This window comes from Malaclemys terrapin, chromosome 9, assembly GCF_027887155.1.
Source record: "Malaclemys terrapin pileata isolate rMalTer1 chromosome 9, rMalTer1.hap1, whole genome shotgun sequence".
NCBI classification, from domain to species: domain Eukaryota; kingdom Metazoa; phylum Chordata; order Testudines; family Emydidae; genus Malaclemys; species Malaclemys terrapin.
The window spans coordinates 76,519,470-76,534,985 of record NC_071513.1 but is presented as its reverse complement, the minus strand read 5'-3'; the positions used below and the strand labels follow the sequence as shown (position 1 = coordinate 76,534,985).

Here is a 15,516-nt window from a genome sequence, read left to right as displayed (position 1 = left end):
TAGCAGGATCTTATTAAAGGAGACAAGATAAAGATGCCACATTTATTATGATAACAATTTGATTTATGACCAATAACTAATATTTTAATCCTTATACACACACATTATACCTAATACCTATACACACACACACACACACACACATTCTCACACACACACATATCCATCAGATGTTCTGCAGCTGCTGCATAGTTACAAGTCCTGCTGGAGTCTGTGGCTTGAGTTTGCAGCTTGGGTTCGTAGCTTGTGGTGGCTAACTGGCCAGGAAAGCTGGGCACAAGGACGAGCTGGGTCTCTGTTGGGCATGCACCGATACCCTTCCATGTTGGCAACAGAATGTTAACCTCCTCCAAAGTTTTTCATCTCACCCATCCTTTTTGTAGGCTTTAGTCTGAATCCAGAGTCTATAGGTCTTGCTGTGTCACGCTGCCTCTGGGTTTGGTGATTAATCACCCGTCAATTGCAGACATGACTTTCAGCCTGGGACCTGGCTTTGATCTTCCTTCTATTGTACCTTTTCTTTTTAGGGTGGATTCTTCTTACTTTGTTAGGGCTTTTGTCTGCATCTTCAGCCATTGGTGTTTGAACTTTATTTAATCAGGACAGGCTGGGACTGGAGGTTGATTCCATCATCCATACATACCTTATTCACACATCTAAACTAAACTAATAAGATTACAGCAGGGTTTGCAAAAATGAAGGTTGCAGCAAGCCCTTACAAAATGGAGTAAGCGTTTTAAAATGGGGTTTGAATTACAATATGGCAAACAGAAATTACAATATAGACAAGTATAATGGATGGCAAACAGTGAACAGAAGTTACACTGTAGGCAAGTGTAATAAATGGTGAACAGAAGATACAATACTGAAACAGTGCAAGTCTTAGTGATTTAAGCAGGAATTGGATTGATAGTGAAACTCACAAAGGCAGCTGACTGAACACCTATGGCTCTTAACAAGCATCTTAACTATTAATTAGCCAGTTATTGGGGTAACCGGTTTTATGAATGAATATTGTTTCATTCATAAAACTTTACTTATGAAGTTACATTAATAAAGTAAACAATTAAAAACAATTTTATTTATCAGTCCTACATTGTCCCCCTTTTGACCCTTCAATCCAGGGGTATTGAATGGGTCACACTTTCTGTAATTGTTTTAAGGCAGAACCAACATAACAGTTAGGATTACTAATAGGACAATGATGGAATGAAAAATTATATTTAGAACTGCTGACCAGGTGGTCTGCTCCTACAACACTCTGCCCCTTTATTTATGATTATTACAGCAGTTGTTGTTATTGTAGGGCACAGGTGATCTGTTGCAAACAAACCAAACAATTATAAAACCATTACCATTACAATAATTGGGTACATTGACAAACAAGATGAGGCCCAAGTTTGATGCTGCAATAGCCATCAAACAATAAAAGTCACTGAGGTCAGGACCTTTTTAAGCACACACAACAAATAAGATTTTGTAGGAGTACCACAGTTGTTATGCAAGGTTAAGCTGATTTGGACTTAAACTAACATTTAGTTGCTAAAATGTTGCAGAATTTTCTATTTTTAACAGTTGTTTTTAAGAGGTTTCTGGGACCTGAAAGATGGGGCCCTACAATCATGGGCCAAGGTTTTACAGGTTCTTCTTCGAGTGCTTGCTCATATCGATTCCAATTAGGTGTGCGCGCGCTGCGTGCACGATCGTCGGAGAATTTTCTACCCTAGCAACACCCGGTGGGTCGGCTGTAGAGCCCCCTGGAGTGGCGCCTTCATGGCGCTGGATATATACCCCAGACGACCCAGCGCCCCCTCAGTTCCTTCTTACCGCCCCTGACGGTCGTTGGAACTGTGGAGCGCGGCATAGCTGTTCTCCACTCTCCCTAGCTTATCCTGTTATTCTGTAGATAGTTGTAGTTATAGTTGTTGTATAGTGTTAGATAGTTGTTCATTTTACTTTTTAATAGTTGTAGATAGTTAGCAGGGGTTAAGGGGGTTGTTCTCTCCCCTTTTTTCCCCCCGGCACATAGCCGGGCTCATGCCCAAGGCTCCCAGCTTTAAGCCGTGCGCGTCCTGCGCTAAGCCTATGCCCACGAGTGATCCGCACGACTCGTGTCTGAAGTGTCTAGGAGAGTCCCATCAGACAGATAAGTGTAAAATCTGTAAGGCCTTCAGACCGAGAACCAAAAAGGAGCGGGACTTTTGGCTTAGGCAACTCCTCATGGAGGCGGCACTTAGCCCGGACCCTCCATCGGCGCGTCCGGCCCCGACACCGAGCGCCTCGGTGCGCAGCGCCCCTGCGGCACCAACCAGTACTGCACTGCGGGCAGAGTCAGACAAGGCTTCACGGCACCGGCCTCCTTCGGCACCGCACCCGCCACAAGGGCCTCGGCGCCGATCCTTGTCTCCGGGACATAAAAAATCCCGCAAGGCGCAGGAGACTGCTGTCCTGAAGACGCCGGCTCCCCTGGTGCCGGGGGTAGAGCCGCGTCCACCTTTGGACCACCAAAAGCAGGTGCCTGCTACGCCGTCGACTCCGGCTCTGTGGCCGTTGAGTCCGGTGCGGACGGGATCACCACCTCAGTCGGTGGTGGAGCCTTGTCTTCCGTCGACCCCAGAGACCTTTGCGACGGCAAGAGACCTTATTGCTCTCACGGAACCGGCACCGCTCCAACCACCGGCACCGTTGCCTCCTCGCGCGGTACAATCCAGGGGCAAGCCTGCCCTGGTGCACCCGCCATCTCAGGGCGTGGACTCACGGCACCGCTCCAGGTCGCGAAGCAGGTCCCGACGCCGCTCGCAGTCCCGGCGCCAACTATCACCTCGGCACCGGTTGTACTCGCGGCCAAGATCCTCGTCGCGGCACCGCTCTACGTCTCGGCACCGTTACGATCATCGGTACCGATCGAACTCCAGGCGTAGTTCCCGGCACCGGTACGAGCGATGCTCGGCTTCGAGGGGCCGCTCCTGGCACCGTGTCTACTCGCGGTCGTCTTCATCCAGGTCCAGATCAGGATCTCGGCACCAACGCGGTCATCGGCACCGATCCCGATCCCGGTACCGCTCACCGGCACCGCACAGGGACCGATCATCTCCGGACCGGCACCGAGCGGCACCGTATCATCCGGAACTGATTTCGGTGCAATTGGCACTGCCTTGGCCCTCGAGATCGGCGTCTCGCTCCTCCGATGGGGCCTCGAGATCGGCATACTCCCCTCAGGGGCAGGCTGCTGAGGCTGACTTGGGCCACTGGCAGGAGGTGGCGGAGGACCCCGCACAGGGACCTACGCACTGGTCGTTCTGGACCCCGTGGGCATATCACCAGGCGCAGGGGGCTCCACCATCAGCCTCTCGCTCGGCACGCTCTGAGCACAGGGCTCCAGAGGCCACTATCTCCCGCCCTCCCCCGGGGGCATGGAGGTTCCCGTGCCTGCACCACCTGAGGTCCTGGACCCAGGGGCAGGCGACGCTCCGCTTCAGGGACCCTTGGAGCAGGACCTGCCATTAGACCCCTTGCCACCTGAGGCATCCTCCTCATCTTCCCCAGATGAGGCGGTGGCAGGCACAACAGCCACAGGTCCGCCCCCGATAGATCTTCGGGCACACCAGGACCTATTACGTAGGGTGGCACGTAATATGGGCCTCCAGGCAGAGGAGATAGTGGAGGTACAGGACCCGATTGTGAACATCCTCTCTGCGGATGCCCCATCCAGGGTGGCATTCCCTTTGATTCGCACGATTCAGGCTAATGCCACTGCGATATGGCAAACTCCTGCCTCTATTCCACCCATAGCCAGAGGGGTGGAAAGAAAGTACTTCGTCCCCTCCAAGGACTATGAGTACTTATATACTCATCCCCAACCGTGTTCACTAGTGGTGTCATCGGTGAACGCAAGGGAGTGCCACGGTCAGCAGGCTGCAGCGCCCAAATCGAAGGACACTAAGCGCTTCGATTTGTTTGGGCGTAAGGTATATTCAGCCGGAGGGCTGCAACTTAGAGCGGCTAACCAGCAGGCGCTCTTGAGCCGCTATAACTTTAATTCCTGGAACTCTATGGGGAAGTTCAAGGAGTTGATCCCCAAAGACTCCAGGGAAGAGTTCGGGGCCTTAGTGGAGGAGGGTAAGAAGGTGGCACGGACCTCCTTACAGGCCTCCTTGGATATAGCGGACTCGGCTGCGAGGACGCTGGCCTCAGGTATCGCCATGTGGCGAGTCTCCTGGCTCCAGGTCTCGGGCTTGCCTCCTGAACTGCAGCAAACCCTGCAGGATTTACCCTTTGAGGGACACGGGTTGTTCTCGGACAAGACGGACTCTCGGCTGCAGAGCCTCAAGGACTCGAGAACAATCATGCGCTCCCTGGGGATGCATGTTCCAGGACCCCAGCGCAGACCCTTTAGGCCCCAGCCTCAAAGGTTCTAACCCCCCCCCGCCTCGCCCGAGACAGGACTCCGCCAGAAGGCGGGGACGAGGTGGTAGGAGAAGGTTGACCGGCCCTCAACCTGGTCAGAACCAGGGGCCGCCTAGGCCACCTTCAGGCCCTAGGCAGAACTTTTGAAGGTGCAGTCGAGGACGGCGCCCCAGTCACCACCCAGGATCCAGCTCCCTCCTTTCGGGATCGCCTTTCCCATTTCCACCGTGCTTGGTCCCTTATAACCTCGGACCGTTGGGTCCTTCGCACGGTGGAGAGGGGATACGCTCTCCAGTTTTCTTTGTTCCCTCCCTCCCCGTCCCTCTTCAGGGACCCTTCTCACGAGCAACTTCTTACACAGGAGGTTTTTACGCTCCGGTCTATGGGGGCCATAGAGGAGGTTCCACCAGAATTAAGGGGCAGGGGGTTTTATTCCCGCTACTTCCTGATCCCCAAGTCCAAAGGGGGTCTGCGACCCATCTTAGACTTACGCGGACTCAACAAATTCATAGTAAAGTTGAAGTTCCGCATGGTATCATTGGGGACCATTATCCCTTCCCTGGATCCTGGAGACTGGTTCGCCGCCCTCGACATGAAGGACGCATACTTTCATATAGCAATCTACCCGCCTCGCAGGCGCTTCCTGCGATTTGTGGTAAACAAGGTGCACTACCAATTTGCAGTCCTTCCCTTCGGCTTATCCTCAGCCCCAAGAGTGTTCACAAAATGTATGGCTGTCGTGGCAGCATACCTTCGTCGACAAGGGATACAGGTGTTCCCGTATTTAGACGACTGGCTGGTACGCGGCCGCACCAGGGAGCAAGTTCAAGCTCACGTCCACATAATAGTACACGCATTCCACGAGTTGGGCATTCTGCTCAACAAACAGAAATCCACTCTAGAGCCAACCCAGAGGATAGAATTTATTGGGGCAGTCCTAGACTCCAGACGTGCACGAGCTATTCTACCAGACAATCGCTTTCATACCGTCACAAGCCTCATTCGAGAGCTCAGGGCCTTCCCGATTACCACAATGAGGACGTGCCTCGCCCTGTTGGGTCACATGGCCTCTTGCACGTACGTAACCAGGCATGCCAGACTTCGGCTTCGCCCACTTCAGGCCTGGGTATCATCGGTATACCGTCCTTATCGGGACAACCTGAACATGGTGGTCACGGTTCCGAGCTCGGTCTCGACCTCCCTCACCTGGTGGTTGGATCACAGAGTGGTTTGCGAGGGAGTGCCGTTTCATGCCCCACAACCCTCTCTGCACCTGGTCACAGACGCTTCATCTCTAGGTTGGGGTGCCCATCTCGGCGAACACCATACCCAGGGCCTGTGGACCGCACCCCAACTAGCCCTGCACATCAATGTTCGAGAGCTGATGGCGGTGCGCCTGGCTTGCCAAGCATTTCTCAATCTCCTACATGGCCGCTGTGTGTTAGTGCTCACCGACAACACCACGGCCATGTTTTACATCAACAAGCAAGGAGGAGCACGCTCGTCGCTTCTATGCCAAGAGGCCATTCGCCTGTGGGACTTTTGCATCGCCCACTCGATACATCTCACGGCATCGTTTCTTCCTGGAGTCCAGAACACGCTAGCGGACCGCCTCAGCAGGTCCTTTCAGACGCACGAGTGGTCAATTCGCCCAGACATCATCTATTCCGTTTTCCAGAGGTGGGGATTTCCCCAGGTCGACCTGTTTGCATCTCAAGCCAACAGGAAGTGCCACGCGTTCTGCTCCCTACAAGGGCGAGCTCTGGGCTCTCTGTCAGACGCGTTTCTTCTACCCTGGAAAGACCACCTATTTTACGCTTTCCTTCCATTTCCTCTGGTCCACAAGGTACTGCTCAAACTGCGCAGAGACCAAGCACGAGTAATTCTAGTCGCTCCAGCTTGGCCGAGGCAGCACTGGTACACCACACTGTTGGAGCTCTCGGTTCAAACACCGATCCCACTTCCGTTGTGTCCAGATCTCATCTCTCAGGACCACGGCTGACTATGTCACCCCGACCTACAATCGCTCCACCTCACGGCGTGGTTGCTCCATGGCTGAACCAGGCGGAGCGACAATGCTCGCAGTCTGTCCAGCAGATTCTGCTGGGCAGTAGGAAGCCTTCGACACGGACCACTTACTTAGCCAAGTGGAAGCGGTTCTCCTGTTGGTGCGAGCAACGAGCCACGACCCCGTTACAGGCGCCTATTCCTCTCATACTGGAATATCTCCTATCCCTAAAACAGCAGGGCTTGGCGATATCTTCAATCAGAGTCCACCTCGCCGCTATTTCGGCCTTCCACCCAGGAGAACTCGCTTTCTCGGTATTCTCTAACGCGATGGTTGTTAGATTCCTCAAGGGCTTAGACCGGATGTACCCACAACACCACCAGCCCGTTCCAACGTGGGATCTCAACCTGGTTATCTCCGAGCTCACAGGGCCTCCATTCGAGTCATTGGCTACCTGTTCACTCCTGTACCTATCCTGGAAGACAGCCTTCCTTGTAGCCATCACCTCAGCAAGGCGCGTTTCTGAACTCAGGGTGCTTACGTCCGAGCCCCCATACACGGTTTTCCATAAGGACAAGGTGCAGCTTCGCCCACATCCTGCCTTTCTTCCCAAGGTGGTCTCACCGTTTCACGTGAACCAGGATATATTTCTCCCGGTCTTCCATCCTAAGCCACACGCTACTCGCCAAGACCAGTGTTTGCATTCTTTGGACGTACGCAGGGCCCTGGCTTTCTATATTGACCGCACAAAGCCGTTTAGAAAGACGACACAACTCTTCGTTGCAGTGGCCGACCGGATGAAAGGCTTACCGGTCTCCTCACAATGCCTGTCCTCTTGGATCACGTCTTGCATTTGTGCTTGCTACGACCTGGCCGGTGTCCCGACGCCGCACCTCACCGCTCACTCTATGAGGGCCCAAGCTTCCTCGACTGCCTTCCTGGCTCAAGTTCCGATCCAGGACATTTGTAGAGCTGCAGTTTGGTCATCAGTCCACACATTCGCAGCTCACTATGCACTGGTACAGCAATCCAGAGACGATGCTGCATTTGGGTCAGCGGTCTTGCACACAGCAATGTCTTACTCCGACCCCACCACCTAGGTAAGGCTTGGGAGTCACCTAATTGGATTCGATATGAGCAAGCACTCGAGGAAGAAAAGACGGTTACTCACTGTTGTAACTGTTGTTCTTTGAGATGTGTTGCTCATATCCATTCCAAACCCGCCCCCCTTCCCCACTGTCGGAGTAGCTGGCAAGAAGGAACTGAGGGGGCGCTGGGTCGGCTGGGGTATATATCCAGCGCCATGAAGGCGCCACTCCAGGGGGCTCCACAGCCGACCCACCAGGTGTTGCTAGGGTAGAAAATTCTCCGACGATCGTGCACGCGGCGCGCGCACACCTAATTGGAATGGATATTAGCAACACATCTCGAAGAACAACAGTTACAACGGTGAGTAACCGTCTTTTATGGGGGCCCAAGAACTACCCTTTAGGGCTTGGGGAAGTAGAACCAGAGTTCATAGAGGAAAGTGTGGAATTAACAATACAAGCAAATGTAACTAACAATACAAATGTATTAATAACAAAAATTAACAAAAAAATGACTACTAGAGAACCCAACAAAAAATAAACCTGATGCATTGGGGACCAAAGTTTTTTGGACACAAGTGGTGATTGATAAATTGGATGGACATGGGGGAAGTAGAGAGAGGAAAAGACATTTGCCCTGTCTAGTGTAGTATTTCCTCTTTTTCTGGACCCAATGCTAGCACAGGACACCACTAGAGACAGACACAGAACATGCAACACAGAACACTGAACACAGACTTTGTTATGACACTATAACCATGGTATTTTATAACTCTTCAGCTGGTACCAGCTCTCCTGATGTTCTGGTTCAGAGCCTGAAAGATAGAAGCTTGGAAACAAATTAGCACAGTGCTTTCACCATGGCAGAACCTGCTTGGTCTCTGCCACAGTGTGTTTGGTACTTGGGACTGCACAAATGCTAATTAAGTGGTGCATTTCTTGTGAGTGTAAATCCTCCCTTTTTCTCAGTAAAAGGGCGTTAACACTCCATCTAGAAAAAATTTTCTGTTTTAAAATCTCCAGCCATTTTGCCATGGCCTGGAGATCTGAGGCAGAAGCAGGCACTGTTGTTAACTGTTTTAATGGCATTTTGGCCCTGGGAGGAGGAATTTACCCAAATATTCAAAATATCCCCCTTCCCAATCTTCAGAGCGGTTCCAAAGGTCTGCCTCCTTCTGGGGTCTCAAATGTTTCTTCTCCTGATGTTACTGCTGCTGTAAGATTTGAGAGTGCTCTTTTAACTCTCTGTACCCAACCTGTTTTCCAGTTTTTCTATCTGTTGCTTGCCTGGGCCCGATCCTGCTTTTTTCAATAAACCGTTCCTTTCCATGGGCACAAGCTTTGTTCCACTACCAATTTAGCAAGGGGGGTAGGCTTTCCAACTAGCCCCTACCCTTTCTGGTCCCATGGTCCCATTCCTTAAACATTTTCTTCAAAATTGTGAAATTACCACAATATTACTTACAAAAAAACAAAACAAACAAACATAAACCACACTACACTGCCCAAACTCCTATATCTTTCAGAGTTTGGTTTAACAGAACAAGATCTGTATCTTATGTTTTTAACCCACTCTGGGCCAGAGGGAGAGACGCTAAGCTTCCCTCTGTATTGCTCGGCCTTCTACCACCGAAGGTTCATACACCAAAAATAAAAACCCCTCCCAGGGGCAGAGCGAGAAACCCTAAGTTCTCCTCTTATGCTCAGGCATGCTACGGCCGAGGGTGTATGCACCTTTTCTTGAACATTTTTAAAAGCTTGTTCAAACTTTCCTGTCGCTCCTGATATCGTTCAGTGAATGACACAGCCTAGATTCTGAAATCGTAGCTTATTAAATTTCCTCATCACACGTGACACCGGTCAGCGAGCGACACAGCCTAGATTCTGAAATCATACCTTATATTAGTTATTTTTCTGCTACCTATCCGGAGGCCAGCAGGTTTGGTTAACCAGATTGTATTATGCTAAGTTTACTTGGTGGTGTGCACACCAATGTTTACAATAACTGAGGCATTTTACCAATATTCCCCCTTTCACAATTCTCCACCAAAATGTTATACCAATAAAAACTAGCAGGATCTTATTAAAGGGGACAAGATAAAGATGCCACATTTATTATGATAACAATTTGATTTATAACCAATAACTAATATTTTAATCCTTATACACACACATTATATCTAATACCTATACACACACACACACACACACACACATCCATCAGATGTTCTGCAGCTACTGCACAGTTACCAGTCCTGCTTGAGTCTGTGGCTTGAGTTTGCAGCTTGGGTTCGTAGCTTGTGGCGGCTAACTGGCCAGGAAAGCTGGGCACAAGGACGAGCTGGGTCTCTGTTGGGCATGCACCGATGCCCTTCCATGTTGGCAACAGAATGTTACCCTCCTCCAAAGTTTTTCATCTCACCCATCCTTTTTGTAGGCTTTAGTTTGAATCCAGAGTCTATAGGTCTTGCTGTGTCACGCTGCCTCTGGGTTTGGTGATTGATCACCCGTCAATTGCAGACATGACTTTCAGCCTGGGACCTGGCTTTGATCTTCCTTCTATTGTACCTTTTCTTTTTAGGTTTATCACTTCAAAAGTTTTTTTTCTCTTAATTAATTGGCCTCTCAGAGTTGGTAAGACAACTCCCACCTGTTTATGCTCTCTGTATGTGTGTATATATATCTCCTCATTATATGTTCCATTCTATATGCATCCGAAGAAGTGGGCTGTAGTCCACGAAAGCTTATGCTCTAATAAATTTGTTAGTCTCTAAGGTGCCACAAGTACTCCTGTTCTTCTTTTTGCGGATACAGACTAACACGGCTGTTACTCTGAAACCTTTCTTTTTAGGGTGGATTCTTCTTACTTTGTTAGGGCTTTTGTCTGCATCTTCAGCCATTGGTGTTTGAACTTTATTTAATCAGGACAGGCTGGGGCTGGAGGTTGATTCCATCATCCATACATACCTTATTCACACATCTAAACTAAACTAATAAGATTACAGCAGGGTTTGCAAAAATGAAGGTTGCAGCAAGCCCTTACAAAATGGAGTAAGCGTTTTAAAATGGGGTTTGAATTACAATATGGCAAACAGTGAACAGAAGTTACACTGTAGGCAAGTGTAATAAATGGTGAACAGAAGTTACAATACTGAAACAGTGCAAGTCTTAGGTCTGGTCTATACTACCCGCCTGAATCGGCGGGTAGAAATCGACCTCTCGGGGATCGATTTATCGCGTCCCATCGGGACGCGACAATCGATCCCCGAATCGGCGCTCTAACTCCACCAGCGGAGGTGGTAGTAAGCGCCGCCGACAAAAAGCCACAGAAGTCGATTTTGCCGCCGTCCTCACAACGGGGTAAGTTGGCTGCAATACGTCGAATTCAGCTACGCTATTCACGTAGCTGAATTTGCGTATCTTAAATCGACTCCCCGCTGTAGTGTAGATGTACCCTTAGTGATTTAAGCAGGAATTGGATTGATAGTGAAACTTACAAAGGCAGCTGACTAAACAGCTCTGGCTCTTAACGAGCATCTTAACTATTAATTAGCCAGTTATTGGGGTAACCGGTTTTATGAATGAATATTGTTTCATTCATAAAACTTTACTTATGAAGTTACATTAATAAAGTAAACAATTAAAAACAATTTTATTTATCAGTCCTACACTGCCACAGAATTGTATACAGAGAATACAAGACGATATGCTAGGCAAATTCTCTGATGTCGGTTTAAAATATCTGAAAGGAGAATACCATATTAAGATAGACAACTCAGTGCTTCCAAATTCCAATGTAAAGTCAAAACTGAACTTGATAATGTGGAAGAGACGGGAGTTACTGAAAAGTAAAACAGACAGGCTGACTTAATTGCATGGTTTCAAATGAAATACTTACATTTTACTTTGTGTAGTATATTTTATCTATACAGTTTTATGATGTTTAAAAATTATTTGGCATATAATTCATGTCAATGGTCAAAGTGAGTTGCTAAAAATGACACTGGAAAAACAAACATTAAGTGTTTCAGTAGTGAGATGCTGATCAACAATCTATCAGTTTTAAAATGAATGTTTAAAATTAAATATACACAAGTTAAGAGGGAAGGTACTGTACATCTGGGGTCTGGCTTGGGTTATGAGGGATTACAGGTGTTGGTTGCAAGGGTGAAGAGATACATACATAATCACATAACCAGCATAGACCCAGATTGAGGTGCAAGAGTTTTTCAAGTGTCAGTGGATAAGAGGGCTCGGGTACCCCACCCATGGAATGTATAAGGAGTCCAAGTCAGTATCTGTGTAGCGAATGAGTACATGGGTGGGGTGTGTCCCTTGGTTCGTCAGGGAAGGAAGTGGGTTATTTCCCTGGTCGGTGGTCTCAGTTACTCAGTTGGTATTGGCGGTGTCCTGTGATGTGTTCTGTATAAATGTCTCTTACTCTTTAACTCAGCCAATTGTACTCACATCAGGTGATATTTTTGAAGAACAGCCATTTGCATTGACACTCCTAACTAAACAAGGCAGAAAGAAAATATGCATATATGGTGTATATAATTTGTACGGTATCTTTGAGGACTTGTTTGCTGCACCTTGAAATAGAAACCATTTCCCCTAGCTCCCTCAATTCCCAAGTTATAACAGGTAGTACATTTTATTTAGTGTTTTCCTGCCCTTAGAATTTCCGATCTTTGCATGGTATAGTAGCAAATTCTGGTTATGGAATTCAGACAGCAGGTTTACTCTACACCAACTGTCCTCTCGCCCAGAAACAAGAAAGGGATTGGCTACCTCTACAATGTTGTTACACGATTATTCAATATGTATATTACAGTATCTATTTTAGAGTTTGTCCATCACCATAGTATCCCAGCACATGCCACCCCAAATTCACAGCAATAAAAAAATCTCTAATGGACTTCCTGGATTCTCTGGCTCTTTTAAAGATCATAACTAGAACTGCGATCCCACTGCGTTAAGTGCTGTACAGACACAAAGAGGCAGAATGAGAGAGAGAGAGAGAGTCAGTCGAGGCCTGGGCAAAAAGTTTGGAAGGGGATAGGGCTGAGGAGCCCACACTGGCTGTCCTTTGGGGCAGGCTCTTACGGGGTCAAGACTAGTGAGATGCCAAGGCAGGCAATCCAAGGAGACTGGCTTATACGGGGCCCTCATGGGCTGAGGTCACAGCAGAGGTGGCGAGTTGTATGGGCCCATGGTACGCGGGCTCCAGCAACTTCAGGAATCAGGGGGCCCAGCTCCACCAATGTTTGGGGCCGGGTCTCTCCCCCGGCCCCGCCTGCTGCCCCCATACCCCACTTGCTGCCCCCATGCACCTCCCTCCCGAGTGTCCCTGCCTGCCCTAGGCAGCAGGTGGCTGCCCCCTGCAGCCCCATGATGCGCTCCCTCGCTGGCCGCTGCTGTGGCCCGCTACAAGGGAACCACGCAGCAGGCAGACTGAGGCAGCTGCTGCAGAGGGAGGAAGTGCATTGCAGCCCTGCCCCCAGCAGGCGACTTGGCTGGACCTCCTGAGCAGCAGCCTGGGGGGGCTTGGGTGAGTGTTATGCTGGAGACCCCCTAAGCTCGCTGCTGCTGGCAGGGAGAGGGCTGGGGAGAGTCCTCCTCTCTAGCCCCACCCTGCACCCCAGCCCCAGGGCAGCCTGCCTGCTGTGCCCCAAACTCCTCATTCCTGGCCCAGCCCCACACCTCCTCCTGCACCCCAACCCTCTGTCCCAGCCCAGAGCCTACACCCAAACCCCCTCCCAGAGCCCACACCCAGATCCCCTCCTGCACCCAGCACCCCAAACTCCAACCCCCTGTCCCAGCCCACAGCCCGCACCCAAACTCCCTCCTGCACCCAAATTCCCTCCCAGAGTCTTAGGTGGGTGGGACTTGGACCCGTTCTGGCCACCACCAAAAATTATACAAACCTGCTGCCCCTGGGTCACAGGCCCACAAATGCCCGTATTAACATATATTTGCATATCTATTGGCCAGCGGCAGCGGACCTGGCTGCTTTATAATAATTAGACATGCTCAGCAGGTGTCCCCGGGGCAGAGACCCCCCAGCCCCACTCTCTCTCGGGGCAGAGCACTCCCCCACATTTCCCTCTCCGGTCCCCTGCCCACACGCCGGCAGGAGGGGGCGGGTGTCAGCGGCCGCTCTCTGCTCCCTCCCAGACCATCCCGTCGCGGGGCGGTGCAGTGCAGCCGGGCGGCAGACTGACACAGGGGTACCTGCGCTGCGCTCCACTCCACCTACCCGGACCCGGACGCGGCTCTGAAGGTGAGGGGTTCACAGGGGAGCCGGCTGCCCCGGCCAGAGGGGATTGCCCCGCCCTCAGGGGCAAGTGGGGGGAACTGCCCGCCATGGTGCTCAGGGCGGAGTACTGCTCACCCCCAGGGGCGGCTGCAGGGGGCCGCTGTCCCCCGCGGGTGATGGCGATGGCGGGGCTTGCCCCCTCCCCAGCAATGCTGGAGACCGACAGCTTTCACTTTCGTTTCTTCTGCGCCTCGCGACCCTCTGTGGTCTCTGTAGACCCGGGAACTGGGACTTCCTGCTTCCCGCCCCGTCTTGTCCGTGGACTGTGATCTGTATGTCTGCTTCCCCCGTCCCGAGCGTGCTCTGCAATCTGTCAGAAGGAAGGGACCCCATCACTCCCCTGTTAGTGAGAGAGGGAAAGCGCTTGATCTCTTTGCTTTGCCAGAAAGAAGACTGAGAGGCGAGTCATAAGTACCTTAACCAGGGAAAATAGCAGGTACTAAAGGGCTCTTTCATTTAGTAAAGAAAGGTATAAATGGAAGCAATCTCTGGATGTTAACAAAAACAAAAACTTCAAATTAAAAATAAGGGACATATTTTTAACATTGAGAGAAATTAACTGTTGGAACAAACTACCGAGGGAAGTAGTGGAGTCTCCCTCTCTTGAGGTCTTCAGGTTGCCTATCTCAAATATATGTTTTAATCCCACTGAGAAGCATTCATGGGCAGAGGACTATTCTCTTGGGATGGACTCACCCTGAGTCAGGAGGGAAATAGACTTCTGGGATGGAGGCTGGTATAATTTAGGGTGACCAGACAGCAAATGTGAAAAATCGGGACGGGGGTGGGGGGTAATAGGAGCCTATGTAAGAAAAAGACCCAAAAATCGGGACTGTCCCTATAAAATCGGGACATCTGGTCACCCTAGTATAACTGATTAAAAGAACTTTAAGCTGAGAACTCAGGGGAAACAGTTGGGATATGCTCACATAATCTCACTCCTGATTCTAATATTGACAGAGAGGAAAGTCAAGAAAGGGAGAATACAATAGTGGAGAAAGGAACAGCAGTGGATAGGAGAATGGACATTAAGCGGAAAGAAAGTGCCAATACAAATGAAGCTAGTAGGTAGGCTGTACTGGCAGTAGAATGACCATACCCAGTCAGGTGAGGAATCTGGGCAAAGCCAAGCAGAAACAACTAAGATGTTTGTATTGCAAGGAGCCCGGGTAACAAAATGCAGGAACTAGATCTACTGGTGCAGGAAGTGAAATTATAGATATTATAGGTAGGGCCCTACCAAATTCGTTGACCATGAAAAATGCATCACAGACCGTGAAATCTGGTCTTTTGTGTGCTTTTACTCTGTACTATACAGATTTGATAGGGGGGACCAGTGTTTCTCAAATTGGGGGTCCTGACCTGTGATAAATAAAGGGGGGGGATAGCTCCCTTTGATGAGCACCCATCCAGCCAGTTAGCTGTAAAATCCCTCTTGGTAACTGTTTTTACTTGCTTTACCTGTAAAGGGTTAAAAAGTCCCCCAGGTAAAGGGAAAAAAAGTGGGCACCTGACCAAAAAAGCCAATGGGAAAGTAGAACTTCTTAAATATTGGGAAAGAAACTTTCCCTTTGTCTATTCTCTGGGCTGCAGGGACAGAGCAGCAATGCTATAAGCAGGAGTGCTGTGTAAGGCTTGAACCAGATATGAAAATTCATCAGATCATACCTAGAATTACTTATTTGGAACCCCCC

General features: G+C 49.9%; 1 protein-coding gene across 1 annotated transcript in view; it reads left to right on the top strand.

Moving 5' to 3' along the window:
• Positions 1–13,694: 13,694 nt before the first annotated feature.
• LOC128843802 (phospholipid scramblase 1-like) overlaps positions 13,695–15,516 on the top strand; it is a 37,441-nt gene continuing 35,619 nt past the window's right edge. Inside the window, exon 1 of the mRNA XM_054040921.1 lies at positions 13,695–13,786. The gene's annotated coding sequence lies outside the window, so the exon portion shown is untranslated. The remainder of the gene's footprint in view (positions 13,787–15,516) is intronic.